This window comes from Hemiscyllium ocellatum, chromosome 14 (genome assembly GCF_020745735.1).
Source record: "Hemiscyllium ocellatum isolate sHemOce1 chromosome 14, sHemOce1.pat.X.cur, whole genome shotgun sequence".
Lineage (NCBI taxonomy): Eukaryota > Metazoa > Chordata > Chondrichthyes > Orectolobiformes > Hemiscylliidae > Hemiscyllium > Hemiscyllium ocellatum.
This window is the reverse complement of record NC_083414.1, coordinates 24,818,014-24,830,126: the sequence shown is the minus strand read 5'-3', so window position 1 is coordinate 24,830,126 and position 12,113 is coordinate 24,818,014.

Below are 12,113 nucleotides of genomic sequence, written 5' to 3'. Positions count from 1 at the left end.
TTACATAGAAGTATCATTCAGTCTTCAGTGGCATGAAGCAAATTACAATGATTGTAATTACCTTAAAGATATTTAGGTTGTTGTGAGTCACCTTTTCAGGGAAATGTACATATGTAGTTTGTTCCTGTAAAAAATAGATAGTAGACTACTGCACTTTTATGTCTGGCCCAAACTCCTTATGCGAACCGTTGCTTGTAAAAAAGCAAAACAAGACATAAATGCAAACTGGACTTGATGGGATGACTAAAAACATATTTATTTTGGTCCTTTGTGTAATGCAACATCGCAAGGTATGTTATAAAACAAATCATAACAAGCCACTTAAGCAAATATTACATCACATGACCACAAGGTCAAAGACATAGGCTTAAAATAAATATCTTAAAAAGGAGAAAAGTGAGTTGCAAAAGTAGACACGCATTGGAAGGGAATTTCTGAACTTGAGGCTTGGGCAGTGATGGTGCTAATAATGATGAAACGATAATAATTGAAGATGCACAGAGACCAGAATTCAAAAGACCAGAGATACCCTGGAAGGCCAGAGAAGGTGCTGTGGAACAAAATGTGAGTGACTGGCCAAGACAGCATTGGAATATTCATTTATAGAGGTAATGACAATAGGCTTCAGCTGCAGGCAAGCTGAAACAGAGTCCGTTAATCTGCCCAAAAATTATTTACTTCATTAACAAATCACATTTTTGTTGTACTCCACCTCCTCACCCTCTGAATTCCTGATGAAGGGCTTCTGCCCGAAATGTCAATTTTTCTGCTTCTCGGGTGCTGCTGACCTGCTGTGCTTTTCCAGCACCACTCTAATCTTGATTCTGATCTCCAGTATCTGCAGTATTCACGTTCGCCTCTGAATTCATGTCAGATCCTTCTGATTCAGAGCAGTAAACCGCCGTGAGTGAGCTTGTTGCCTGTGAAATATTCTACATCGACACTATACGGAATGAACTTGGTCCCCAGACTTGGCTGACTACCTAAAAACCACATATCCCACCCATGTTTGTGAATTTGATTGGGCTGCTGGATTCAGTTCGCTGAGCTCCATCATCAGGTACACTCGGGGTCTTCGTGGTGTGAAAGTGGGTCTCCCATGGAGTCTTCACCGGCTGAGTCTTCACTGAGTGAATGACCACCAGCTGTCACTTCTGATATGTCCTCTGGCTTCAACCAATAGGGTCACAGGGCAGGGGTCACAGCACCCAATGAAATTGGACCAGGTCATCCCAGGTGTACCAATCCTTTTATGATATTAAGATATGATTACTCCACGCTGCCAATGAGTATGGCTGAAACTAAAGGACATACAAACACGATGTCTTCCTATTGTCCTGAGTACCTCTTAATGAGCTTCAGATGATAACAACTCTCCCATTGTTAAGGTCAAAGTCCTCTGTTCAATATGCAAGACTGGCCTGGGCTGGCCCTTGATGGCTTTTAACCTGTGGTAACCTTGGCCTCATTGCATTCCATCAGGCCTTGCTTATAGGACCTTTACGTGGGTCCTAGTTGCTTAGGCCATTGTCCATTTGTTCTCAAACTGCCTGGCTGTGTCTTTATTTCTATCAGAAGAATGATAGGGACACGTGCATCCACTGGAGAAGGATATGAATAGTCCAGTGAAATGGTCAGCACATCTCCACATTCATCTGATAGTCAATCCAGGCCAAAAGAGGTCTTTGGCTGGTAGAAGCCAATGCTGATCTGTTCTGTCTAAAGAGATTGTGGTAATTGTTGACAAAGTTAGATCAAGATCGAAGATTAATCAAAAATTTCAAAATTCAGGCAACTGTTCAAAATATTTGCTTACAATGCAGTTAGCAGGACAATGCAGCCCAGCCATGTAATGGTGATTACCATATTTGTGCACATTAATCTTCTGAACTGCATGAATATCTTTCCCTTTCTAAAGGGAAGCAAGGAGGAATTTGGCTGACAAAGAAACATAGGCCACTATGTCCTCAATGAAGTAAGATCAGTGTGAGCTTCTCTCTGGGGATGCAAGAAAAAGCATTAACCGTGATCTGAAGTTTACCTGGGACATATGAATCAAAGGCTAGAATTCAATGACCTTTCCATATATAGCAGTTTATTCATCTGTCTGTTGTCTTCTTAATATAGCATCATGCTGCTGCCAATTGTACACAGAAGCACTCAAACCTGATCTTTTTTTGGCTTTCGAGTGAGTGCAGACAGGGTCCAGTATCAAGTGAATCAGTGACCCTGTTGCCCCAGTCTTCAATTTTGTTGAGGTCTCTCTGGAGATTCAGAGGTTTTGACTGAGGTAAGATGTTCTTGATAACTCTTCTAGTCAACAGTAACAATTTAAAAAGTAGCATTCAGGGATGTGGGCTTCACTGCTAAGACAATTACTGCTGTGGGCATTTGCTCAAGTGGGCAGCCTCAGCTCTTCACTTTACCCCTTTCATAATGCTAGCTGGGATCCCCATTGAATAGTTTGCAGACCTATGCCAACATGCATGAATGTCACAACGGGATTCTGGATGTTTTTGACAGATGAGGGCTGGGAACTATACGTGTAAACTAATGAACATTGATGACATAGTTGACATTGCTTACAGAGACATGGCTTCACAGGTCACCATTAGAAGCTTCTTCCCTCAGGTCTCAGTTCCATGTGATGTGACATTGTCTAACTTAACCACTAATAATGCACTCTACTATTACCATTCCAGATATTAACCCTCTGTGCTACATAGAGAACCGTCAGCTCGATCAGGATCAGGTTCATGTTTGCTTATTGTGTGGAGAGAAAATACTTGTATCAGTGAAATTGAATAGAGTCGTTTGTTTCTTCCAAGAACAAAGAAATCAAACAATCTTTGGCCTGAAAATCTTTGTCTGAAAGAGCTCGTATTTTCTTTCTGTTAAAAGCTTTATGTCAGATTAAATATTTTACATGGAAAATAACTAGTCTTAAGCATTATTCTTGACATTTTGCCTTCAAACCAGAAGAGAAAAGAAACCTTATAGCACCAAACTATTTCAATAACACTTAAATGTTGCCCTGTTGTCAAACATTGGAATCCTGGACACTGACAGCAATGCACAGCACACTACCAAGAAATTAATTGCATAGACTCACTGAAGAGTCTCTGGAAGCAATTTGCTTTAAACGCAGTTACTTTTTTGGTTCTATGTATAACCTCAGATATCATTGTCATTCCAACTAGAGGTATTCATGGCCCCCAGAGATTGGAGCATGCCTTAAAACGCCAGGCAGTGCACAAGGTTTAACGGATAAAGTCTGTTCTGTAATCTTTCACAAAATGGGGTTGACACTGCCTAAGCCAATGTAGTGGTTATAACAAGGTCAGCCAGGAGGATCTCACAGAATATGAGTTCCCAATTGGGGCTGTTAATCTTGCCCATTCAGGGAGCCCTGGCTGACAGATATAAAGAGCAGTGTCAGACAGCCCTAAAAAAACCGAAAAGAAAACACAAACAGAATGCCAGAGTTTTTTTTCACTCTGAGAGCTGGCTCTGAGAGAGCTGGATCATTGTCAAGTATCGTGCACATGTAAATAAAGGGTGACTTGCTGACAGGATACCTGCCTCTGTGGAGTTATTTCACCCATAGCCTCATGACAATGCAAATCATTTAGCTTGCTTCATATTTCAAGCACTCTATAATTTACTATTGGAACCAGAATGAGTAGACTAAAATGTTCAACACCACCACAGAACGATTTAAGAATTTTTTAAAATTACAGGAGGTAAATAGACACAATTTCATACTTAGCCTTTGGAGCAGCCTGAATTAACAGGAAAACAGATACAGAACAGAGTGTGGACAAATGCCAGAGGCATAGAAAAATAAACAGGAGTGTCAGGTCCAGGCAGTGGGTTTTGGGGGTGGGGGAGAGGAGGGGGGTCAACTCTGCTGACTGTCTGCCCCTCTTCCACAGTTATGTTTGAGCAGGATATCCTTGGAAGGGAGCATGCCGTGTCCACCAATTCTCTGGATGTCTTTAGGGAGAGGCGGGTATAGCGGGGAGGTGGATTGCTTTATTTCCCCCTCCAATTCTATTTTAATTTAATCCCTACTCTCCCCCTTCACTTTCTTCACATAAGTATTGCCCTTATCGGGCTTTGCTTGTTAATGGTTCACTGGACACAAGAGTGTTTTTACTGGTGGTGGAAATATTGGATGAAGTTGTTACACAGTGGTGTCTTTTTTTACTGAATCACTGCATACACACACAAACACAGGGCATGTGGGAAAAAAAATAAGTACAACTGCTGTACAATGCTTAAAAAGAAGAGCAAAATGAATTTTAAAATAAAAAAATGGAGTGTCAAGCATCCTGACACTGCGAGCTGGCTGAGGGAGCTGGATCAGTGTCAAAGATACTACGCATGTAAATAAATGGTGACTTGGTGATGAGATCCCAGCCTCTGTGGAGCTATTTCAGCCAGTAATTTTTACCACTCCCTAAGTGCCCTTGAGAAAGTAAACAACTCTCTTGAATTACTGCATTCAATGTAGTATAATACATGTATAGTGCTGTTAGGAAGGGAATCCCAGATTAGCAGAGCATCCGTGAAGAAACAATGGATTTGGAAGGGGCTGTTGAATGAGTCTTGGTGAGTTGCTGCAGAGCATCCCATTAGAACACCTGTACTAACACCCTGGAACTGAAGTGACTGACCTCCAACAACCACCACCATAGTCACTTGGCTGTATAGAACTTGAAAACTGTTGAAAAATAGAGCTATGTCAAAGCTTTGCAATTTGACCTCATCAAGCCAGAATCAAATAAATCTCAAAGAGAAGGGCAATTCATATTGTAAGAGAAGAGGGTGCTGATTGTTTGGCAAGTGAACTTTGATTGCTAAAGCCATTACCATGGAGAATGCACAAGGGAACAATTAACACCTAACTTTTGTTTCTTAGTACCAGTAGGATTATTTAGTGAGTGCGGAAGCACATCTAATTTTCAACGTAATGTTTCAGATTTTGCAAGTGTGGCCTGGTTGAGTTAGATCAGTATATAGCTGAAAGTGTGTTGTTGGAAAAGCGCAGCAGGTCAGGAAGAAGGCCTCATGCCCGAAATGTCAACTCTCCTGCTCCTTGGATGCTGCCTGACCTGCTACGCTTTTCCAGCAACACATTTTCAGCTCTGATCTCCAGGATCTGCAGTCCTCACTTTTTCCTTAGATCAGTATAGAGCCTGTTATGGACAGTTGAATGGATATGCTGATTGAGGCAATCCACCAATCATTGGGATGTACAGCCTGCATTTCTGGGATCATACCAGTATCAAAATTCATTCACCAGTAGCAGGCAAAGTGTCTTTTGGTTTGATAGCAATGTCCTGTTACTGGATAATACTTTGTGTTGCATAGTAGTGCCATAAACTTCTAGCTTCACTCATTGTTTGAACTACCTTCCCAGTTACCTTCCTTCTGAGGTAGTCTGGGCAATTTTAATGTTTGGAAATAGCAGCCTTACACCCATTCATGAGCTTGCGCAATTTACAGCAATCTGACCATGGTACATATTATCCCACAGAATGGTTTTGATGTGTCTTATTTCAGCTGCAGACCTGCACAATGAGCAAACAGCTTGGGGCCTAGTTAAGGTATCACTAGTAAAGGTAATCTTACAGTGCATGACAGTTTAGCAATCCTAATGCAAAAGGCGACTAGTGAGGGTGGATGTGCGGTGGATGTGCAGTGGATGGCAGCAGAGAACAATTCAGTCGAAATCTCAACTATCACGTTGAGAAAAGGGAATTTGCTTGATTGCGCGATTTTGAAGATGAATTTAATGGGCTCCATCCTGCATTCAAAGTGTGTTAGGAAATTCTTGCTCTGTTTGAGGCTGCGGCTACATGTAAATATTTCATCTATTTATTAGAAGTATGTAAGGGGTGGGAGGGTGGGGGTTGCTGCATAAAAGGGACACTTCCTGTGGAAACCAAAGATGATGTTCTTGAGAGCTGTTGTTAGAGGGGCTCCCATGGTGACATTACCTCTTTGGGAGAACATGATATCATTAAAATTGAATTCAGCTACACATGTTCAATGAAAACAAACTCAGAGAAAGTTGGCATGTCTATGTCACCAGGTTGTGGTCTATGACTTGTTTGAGCAGCAACACCTCTACCAATCCACATGCCACCCAATCAAAACCCACTTTGCATGCTTTACAAATTGTTGAATTCTAATTTTCCATTGGCTATAGGGGTCATCCTATGTATCACTCATTGGAGAAGACTGAAAGGTGATCTTATTGGAGCATGCAAGATCCTCAAGAAAATTGCTGTGGACTACTCAAAGGATGCTTGGAGAGAGAGATCAAAACTAGAGGAATTGTTTAAAAATTGAATTGAACTGAATTGAATTGAATTGAATTGAATTTATTGTCACATGTACCGAGGCACAGTGAAAAGCTTTGTCTTGTGTGCAGTACAGGCAGATCACAGAGTTAAGTAGCATAGGTAAGTAAATAATAGGTAAATATCGGCAAATGTTAAGAGTTTAAGACAGAGATGAGGAAGAATTTTTCTCTGAGGATTACAAGTCTTTGGATAGCCCTTTCCCAGGGAACAGTTGAGACAGTATTAATGTCTAAAGCAGATGTAGACAGATACTTGATATTAAGAGAGTCAAAAGGCTATTGGCGGTAGGCAGGAATCTGAATTGGAGTCTTCAATAAAATGTGCCATGATCTTATTGAATTGCAGGATAGGCTAGAGGGACCAAATAACCAACTTCTGTATCTAGTTTGCAGGTTTGTACATCCTGACGAGTGCAAGATGAAAGGCTTTGATAATGTGACAACCACAACTGTCTTTCTTTGGGGTATGATACCACTGCTGCGGAATTCTCCCTCCAATTCCAGTTTTGCTAGGCAGCTGTGAATCCTGCCTTGGGACCAATAGCAGTCACTGTTGAATTTTGAGGAAAAATTCCTGTTTTCGGCTTCCACAGAGGTGTGAGAGTTGGTCCTTAAAGAGGCAGAGAACATAGTCAATGACAACGGAAGTGTTAAATGTAGAATAATGTAGCTAAATTTGTAGCTAAATTATGGAAAAAGGTTATGGGGGGGCACAAGAAAATAATTTAGGAAATATTTTTCAGTGTGGTCAATGATACTTGGAAAAAACCTTCAGGCAGAGTAAAAAAAACTAAAACTCTGGAACTATTTCAAAACTAACGGGGAATTACAATGGGAGATTTTGCTGATGAATTGAAATGTTCTTGTTCTTTGTCCAGCGACAGGGGGTGGCAATTTCTGAGATGGATGACATTAGAACAAATGCAGCCAACTTGGGGATCATATGAAGTTTAAATTTGAACGTGATGCCACAAACAGCTTCTCCAACTGGAAGCCAGTTTGATTGACAGGGTTAGTTTCCAGAGTTAAAAAGTGTGGCACTGGAAAAGCATAGCCGGTCAGGCAGCATCCGAGGAGCAGGCGAGTCAACTTTCAAACATAAGCTCTTCATGAGGAACCTGACTTTCTCTTAGGCCTAGTTTCCAGTCAGGAAGAGACAACAGGGACAAGTAAGTGCTCCCACTAGCAACCAATCCAACCACAGTGCTCAGATCCCAAAGGTGGAGTTAATTCTGGGATCAGATCTTCACGTGGGGGAGGTCGGCCTAGTACACACTGAAACTCCCACAGGACATTCATTACTCCATTTCAGAGATTGGAAGATGGAGAGCTGTGAGACAAAGGTTGAGATTGGAGTCTTAGGAGTGGATTCAGAAGCTTGAAGGGTTAAAACTTGGAATTGGACTGAGGACAGGGAGGGAGTTGCATTGCTGGTCAGGGATGATATCACAGCTGTGCTAAAGGAGGAATCTATGGAGGGCTTGAGCAGTGAGGCATTATGGGTAGAGCTGAGAAATAAGAAGGGTGCAGTTATATTGTTGGGGTTGTATTAAAGGCCTCCCAACAGTGAGCGTGAGTAGAAAAATAATTGGTAAACAGATCATGGAAAGATGTAGAGGCAACAGGGTAGTAGTGCTGGGAGATTTTACTTTTCCCAACATTGACTAAGATACACTCAGTGTCAGAGGTCTGGATGGGGCAGAATTTGTAAGGAGCATCAGGAAAGTTTTCTAGAGCAGTATGTCAATAGTCCAACTAGGAAAGGGGCCATATTGGACCTAGTATTGGGGAATGAACCAGGGCAGTGGGGGTTTCTTTGGGAATAGTGACAACAACTTTGTAACTTTTAGAATACTCATAGACAAAGATGACAGTGGTCCTAAGGGAAGAGTTCTAAACTGAGCCAAGGCAATTGTATCAAAATTTGCCAGGAGCTGGGAAATGTGTATTGGGAGCAGCTATTTGAAGGGAAATCCACATTTAATACGTGGGAGGCTTTCAAAGATAGGTTGACGATAGTGCAGGATAGGCATGTCCCTTTGAAAATAAGAGATAGGAAAGGCAAGACTCATGAACCATGGATGACAGAAGAAATTGTGCAGCTAGCCAAATGGAGAAGGAAAGCATACATAAGGTTGAGGCAGCTAAAACAAAACAGCCTTTGGAGGAATGTCCGGAGAGTAGGATCAATCTTAAATGAGGAATCAAGCGAGCTAAATGAGGTCATGAAATAACTTTAGTGAGCAGAATTAAAGAGAATTCCAATGCCTTTTATTCATATATAAGAAGCAAGAGGATAACTAGAGAAAGGGTTGGTCCACTAAAGGTTAAGGAAGGAGGGTTATGTGTCGAACCTGAGAAAATGGGTGACATTCTCAATGATTACTTTATATTAGTGTTCATTGAGGAGAGGGACATGATGAATGTTGAGATTAGAGATAGAGGTTTGTTTGCTCTGGATCGTGTTGGGTAGGCTAAAGGATATTAAGATGGACAGATCCCCAAGACCGGATGGTATCTATCCCAGGTTGCCGAGGGAGGCGAGAGAGGAAATAACTGGGGTCTTGACAGATATCTTTGTAGCATCCTTAAACACAGGTGAAGTGCCAGAGGACTGGAGAGTTATAAATGTTGCCCCCGCCCTGTTCAAGAAGAGTAGTAGGATATTCCAGGTAACTACAGACCAGTGAGCGTGACGTCAGGGGTGGGAAAATTTTGTTGGAGAAGGTACTGAGGGATAGTATCTATTTATATTTGAAAGAGAATGGGCTTATTAGTGATATGCAACATGGTTTTGTGCAAGGGAGATCATGCCTTACCAACTTAATAGAGTTATTTGAGGAAGTGACATAGTTGATGGATGAAGGAAGGGCTGTTGATGTCATTTACATGGACTTTACTGAGGCATTTGATAAAATGCCCCATGGTAAACTAATGCAAAAGTGAAGTCACATGGTGGGCAGCATGTTCTAGCTAGGTGGATAAAGCAACAGGAAACAGAGAGTAGTAATTGAAGCAAGTTTTTAAAAATGGAGAAAAGTGACCAGTGGTGTTCCATAGGGATCAGAGCTGGGGCCACTGTTGTTTGCGATATACATACATGATCTGGAAGAGGTCATTGGTGGTGTGATCAGTAAGTTTGCAGATGACATGAAGATTGCTGGAGTAGCAGAAAACATAGGGGACTGTCAAAGAGTACAGGAGAATATATATAGACTGGAGAGTTGGGTAGAGAAGTGGCAGATGGAGTTTTATCCAGGCAAATGTGAGATGATGCATTTTGGAAAATCTAATTCTAGAGCGAACTATGCAGTAAATGGAAGGGTCTTGGGAAAGGTTGATGAGCAGAGAGATCTGCGAGTTCAGGTCCATTGTAGCCTGAAGATGGCTGCACAGGTGAATAGAGCAGTCAAGGCGGCATATGGCATGCTTGCTTTCATCACACGGGGTACTAAGCAAAAGAGCTGGCAGGTCATGTTAAAATTGTGCAAGACTTTGGTTGGGCCGCATTTAGAATACTGTGTACAGCTCTGGTCGCCACATTACCAAAAGGATGTGGATGTTTTAGAGAGGGTGCAGAGAAGTTTACAAGGGTAATGCCTCATTCTTGATGAAGGGCTTATGCCCGAATGTTGATTCTCCTACTCCTTGGATGCTCCCTGACCTGCTGTGCTTTCCCGGCAACACACTCTCGATTCTGATCTCCAGCATCCGCAGTCCTCACTTTCTCCTGATATGGAAGGTGCTAGCTATGAAGAGAGGTTGAGTAGGTTAGGATTGTTTTCATTAGAAAAATGGAGATTGAGGCAGTGTTGGGGGGGGTGGTGGGAAACCTGATTAAGGTCTACAAAATCATGAATGGTATTTACAGGGTGGATAGAGATAAGCTTTTTCTCAGAGTGAGGAATGGAATAACGAGAGGTCACCCATTCAAGGTGAGAGCAGAAAAGCTTAAGGGGGATATATGTAGAAAGTACTTTACACAGAGGGTGGTAGGTACCTGGAACACATTTCCTGTAGAGGTAGTAGAGGCAGGCATGGTAGATTCCTTCACTATCTCTGGGTCAAAGTCATGGAATTCCCTTCCTCAGGGAATTGTAGGTCAACCCACAGCAGGTGGATTGCAACTGTCCAAGAAGGCACCTCACCATCACCTTCTCAAAGGCAACCATCAGGGCAATAAATGGTGACCAGCCAGCGATACCGACATTCCACAAGTGTAAAACTATATTAGCCAAGGACAGTTCATAGCCCCTTTTAGTCCTCCTAATTTCTTGCTTAAGTTCTTTCCTGCTTTCTTTATATTCCTTGATGGCCTTCTCTGATTTCAGTTTCCTAAACCTTACATATGCTTCCTTTTTCTTTTTGACTATACTTTCAATATCTGTTGTCATCCTGGGTTCCTGAATCTTGCATCAGCAACTTTCAACCTCACAGGGACATGCTGTTTTGAGGCTTAGCCTGGGGACAGTGTGAGACTGGTGGCAGCCCACAGCTTATTGGAATGGTGTCTCCTTGGAGTCAGGTTGCTCCTGAATGCAGCCAAAATGAACGGTACGTTTTATCTACAGCTAAATACTGGCACACGACCAATAACTTACAAATAATCATAAGGGAAAGTTGAAAAGAAATTTGAAGAAAGTTCAAGAGCGCATGAAATTCAATGAGAAGTTTTGATCACATGTAGACAGGATGGTTAAGAAGGCATTTAGCATGCTTGCCTTCATCACTCAGACTTTCGAATATAGGAGGCGAAAGTGAGGACTGCAGGTGCTTTGAATATAGGAGTTGGGGCATTATGTTGAGATTGTACAGGACATTGCTGAGGTCTCTTCTGGACTCCTGTGTCCAATTCTGGTTGCCTATTATAGGAAGGATATTATAAAGTTGGAAAGGGTTTAAAAGAGATTTACCAGAATGTTACCAGGAATGAAGCATTTGAGTTATAAGGAGAGGCTGGATAGACTGGGACTTCTTTCACTGGAGTGTAGGAGTTGAGAGGTGACCCCTTATAGAGGTTTATAAAATAATAGGGGGTATAGATAAAGTGAATTTCAGCTGTCTTTTCCCTAGAATGGGGGATTTCAAGACAAGGGGGCACATTTTTAAGGTGAGAAGAGAAAAGTCTTAAAACATGAGGCAATTTTTTTAGTGTGTGAAATGACTTCCAGATGCAGTGTTGATGCAGGTACAGTTGCAGTGTTTAAAAGATTTTTAGTTAAGTACATTATTAAGAAATGTTTGGAGGGATATGGGTCAAGTGCAGACAGGTGGGACTAGTTTAGCTTAGAATTACACTCTGCATGGACTAGTTAAACCAAAGGGTCTGTTTACATGTTGTATGATTTTCCGACTCTATCAGAGGTAAATGGGTAAAATCTGCAGGGCCCAAGTCCTCCTGATCAAGAGGATGGTTTAACCCAGAGACAGGAAACATCATGGAGTCTGGAGTCAGTATTGAGGATAGTGAAGGAACAGTGATGCATTTCCAAGTTTGAGTGGCTTGGGGGAGATCTTGAAAGTGGTGGGGTTCCATGTTCCTGCCTCATTTGACCTTCTAGATGGAAGTGGTCGTGAGGTTGGAAGGTGCTGTCTGAGGATCTTTGGTGAATTTCTGTAGTGTATCTTGAAGGTAGTATACACTGCTGCTACTGAGATTGGTGTTAGAGGAAATGGATGCTTGTGGCTGTGGTGCCAATCAAGTTGGCTGCTTTGACATGGATGGTGTCAAGCTTCTTGA